The sequence below is a fragment of the Talpa occidentalis genome, unplaced genomic scaffold (assembly GCF_014898055.3).
Source record: "Talpa occidentalis isolate TD23 unplaced genomic scaffold, MPIMG_talOcc4v2.1 talOcc4.18, whole genome shotgun sequence".
Classification (NCBI taxonomy): Eukaryota; Metazoa; Chordata; class Mammalia; order Eulipotyphla; family Talpidae; genus Talpa; species Talpa occidentalis.
In genome coordinates this window covers 3220667-3224766 of record NW_023601851.1, presented here as the reverse complement: position 1 = coordinate 3224766, position 4100 = coordinate 3220667, and positions in this window count along the sequence as shown.

Here is a 4100-nt window from a genome sequence, read left to right as displayed (position 1 = left end):
CTCCCCTGAAGGGGAGATAAAAGCCTGAGCTTTAGAGAGGCCAGGGAGGAGGTTCATTGACTCAGCTTGGAAGAAGCTTGAGTCAGCTTCAGGAGGAGACCCAGCTTGGCCCACTCTTGAGAAGACCTTCAGTGCATTCCTTAACCTTTGAGACCTTCACTCTAGCTGCATTCACTGGGAGTGCTGCAGGCCTGAGCCCAGCATCTCTAAAGAGGTGTAACACTGCTACCTGGTCTAGGTAACTGGGCAGATCTGGGGGCTGAATGTGAGCAATACCTAGAACGTCAACTGTGGCAGGCTGTTCTGGTGGGCTCTTTGCATATGGCCGCTTCTGTTTGACTCACTGCTCAACAACCAGCCAGAGGTGAGATAACAGGACGGTTTCTTCAGGGTGATGTCGCCTCTGTTCTCAGATTGCTGGCCAGCTACCTAAGTGAACATGCTGCTTGAGATTTGTTCCTGTCTCTGCTCCCTGGCATCTGCAGTGACAGGCAGCAGTGCCCTGCATTTCCAGTATCAGATTAGACTCCTGTGGGGCCCCATGCTGCCTCTTGCTGTGCTTTCCTACAGGTTTGGCAGAACTTGCTGGAATGTAGTAATTTGCTAGGGTTTCCACACAAAGTGTCACAGTCTGCAGGGCAGAGAGAACTCACGATTCTGGAGGCAGAACAGTCAAGATGATGTGCCCTCACAGAGTTTCCTCCCTCCCCATGGACCACGGTGTCTCTGTGTTCCAGTTTCCTATTCTCATGAAGATACTGGCCCAGCCTGATGACCTCGTTTTAACTTAATCACCACTTTCAACAATCTGTATTAGGATACTGAACGCTTCAGTCTGTTCACCTGCAAAAGGGGCTTGCCATCTTTCTGTTGGGGGTCACTGCCATTTGCATAGGAAGCTAATGTCAGTTATTGCTATTAATGTAAGAACCCTGCTGAAACAGGGGCCCAGAGATGGCCAGGTGAGAAGTCACACAGTCCTGACCTAAGGGTCCTGCCTTGTTTTCCTGAGCTCACGAGGGTGACTGGGGCTAGGGGGGTTTCATCTGACTCTCCACTGCCTTTTCCTAAGCCTGGCCTGTTCTGACCCACAAGCTACCAGACAGCTGGATTGGCCAGCTAAACACAGCTTTTGGTCACAACACTCTTCCCCCAGGACTGACTAGAACTGCCTTGGAGTGCCTGGCTGAGATTTTGGCAATGGTTACTCTGTAGAGAGGCCTGGGCCAGGTTGAGGTGCCATGGGGGAGGAAGTGAGGTTGCCAGGGGATGACCCAGCTGGATGTGGTAAGTTGTTTCACAGCCTTCTTTCTTGCAGTGAGACTACAATGTAGGGGGATGATGGAGGAAGGTGTCAAAAAGAGTTTCTTTAGTGTCTGTGTCTTGCCTGTAGCACACAGAGAGTGATGCTCACCAAGGGGTGGCCTGTGATAGGGGGATAGAATATATCCTAGGGGACAGAGGCCTAATGCCCATGCCTCCATGTGTGTTATGGCTGTGCTGGCTCTGGCTTGCCACCGTGTGGGCTGACTGTACTTGAAGGTGCAAGGAGAAAAGTTGTCTTCTTTTTTTTTTTTTTAAGATTTATTTAGTTATAAAAGAACCGGCACACAGGCCGGATGTGCAGGAGAGGATCACCAGAGAGAGAGTGGGGAGCAAAACAGGCAGACGGACCGAAGACACTGCTAAGGGGAGCAGTGGGCACTGCAGGAGAGGTCTGCTCTGTGAGATCGAACCGGCACTGCAGAGGCTGTGGACAGCTTCACAGCGCTTCACTCGACAGCCTGTGCCACTAGGGAGGCCCGAAAATAGCCATATTCTATCTCCACCTCCAGCCTGGCTCAACGGTCTGTATGAGATAGCATTTCTCTTTGCCACTAAAATCCAGAGCCAGCCCCCGTGGCATTTCTGGACCCTCTCCAAAGGCCCTCTGTTCTGTAACTTCTAGTCATGTGGATTTGTGGAAACTTCCAGATTTATTAATTTACTGTCAAGTCCTCTCCAGTCCCTTACCCTTCTCACTGGGATACTGGAATGGGGGCCTTATCAGCTGCTCAATTTTCTTTCTTGCTCATTTGCCACCCCACATTCTGTGTCTGCCTCCATGACCCTGGCAAAGGCTCTTACTGGGTCTGTGCCCCTACTTCTCAGCTGGGAGTGTTGGAGCTGATGTCTTCAAAAGGGCTTTTCAGCTTAGGTGAAGATGGGCCTAGAAACACAGGTGCTCTAGAGAAACAAGCAGTAGTGCAGCTAATGTTCCTTACCCACGGGTTTACCCAATCATGAATTCAATGAACTATACATTGAAAATGTATACTGTGTTCTTAAGCCTGTGATGGTTCTGTCTGCACTGACCATGTATGCACTTTTTCTTGACATTGTCTGTGGCCTGTCTACCACAGGGATCTTCTGCACCTGAGTGTGTATGGCTTTTCTATGTACCGTGTGTAGGGGGGTGGGCGGGATTTAGATAAAGCATCCTGCACATGGCTACCTTAAGAGAATGGCCCACATCATGAAGCAGCCAGGTAGCCTAGGTATGTAGGTAGCCATTTGACTGACTGTGTGGCCGTAGTCTGGGAGTAGCTTGGCAATTGCACCAAGAACCTGCACAGAAAGTCCTCCTGTATATGTGGCCGACATGCCCACCCCCACTTCCCATAAAGTTGATTACCCCGTCTCTCCTGGACCCTGTTATTCCTGCCATTGCCACGTAACTAGTCACGCTTGTATATTACTGCTAATAAGCAGCAAGAGGGCTCCTTACTGATCAGCAAAGTCTCGTCTTACAAACCTGCTCTATGATTCCTCCCTCAGCAGAGTGGGGAGCAGAACAGGCAGCGTGTCCCTCAGCATGTCCCTGGGGACGTGCTGGCATGCTCCCAACCCAATAACTGTTTATATAGTATTTATAGTATATAAAGTGCTGTAAGTTATGTGGAGGTGCCATAATGTCTCCAGGAAGATATGTGTGGAATAAATGCAAATATTGCATGATTTTATATAAGGAAGTTCAGCATCCACAGGTTTTTGTTACTGGTCAGGGGAGAGCTCCTAGAACAAGTTTCATACGCAGATAACAAAAAATATATATATTGTATGCATACATATACATAGACAAACACATGCACACATATGTATGTATGTGTATATGTTGCAGGGCAACCCTGATATGAAATGGGTTCCATGACTGTGGTTCCTCACCCGCCACATACAAGAGTTTCAAACAGATAATAAAGGGTTTATTTACAAAAGAAAGGGAAATGAATATCTCAGGGAGAAAAAGGAGATCAATTTGTGAATGTGTCCTACCAGTTTCACTGACCTGGAATCCCAGTGGCACTCTGAGAGCTGGTGAAAAGCCAAGAGCTATGAGGCCAAGAGAGAGACCCAAGCCCCACCTGTCTGGTTTTATACCAAATCTGCCTGTTTAACCCCACCCTCGGGTCCCAGCAACCCTCCCTTTGGTGATAGTGGGATTTGTAGTTCCCAGTGTCTTGATGGCTTTGCCCTGGAGTCGGGGGTGGAGTCCATTAAATCTATATGGAGTTTGCTCAGGACATCCTTTCCCCCTAACATATACACATATACATATATAATCACACTGATTTATTTTGAGGAATTTGCTTGTGTGACAGTGGCTGGCAAACATGAAATATGTAGGTCAGGCCAGCAGAGGAGGATTTCAAGTTAAAAGTTGGCATTTCAGTCTTGAATTCAGAATCCCAGGTGAGGCCAGCTGCCTGAAAACTCAGGGAGTGTGTCTGTGTTTTGCTCCTGAGACAGAATTGTCTTTGCTGGGAATCATACACTTTGCTCTTAAGGCTTTAGTTTGGATGATGCCCACCCACAGTAAGAAGGGTAGTAGGTTTTCCTCAGTCTGTACTGATTTAAAGGGTGGTCAAAGCTAAAAAATATGTTCCAAGCAACATCTAGAGCAGCGTTGACCAAACAGCTGGTAATATAACCTAAGCGACTTGATAGGTGAATTTTAACTATCACAGAACATCTAGTCTCTGGTGATAAGGTCTGGGCTGGGAGTGCCCATGGCTCCTTGGACTCACCATGTTCTGCCTCTCAGGACTTAAGCAGGTGATTAT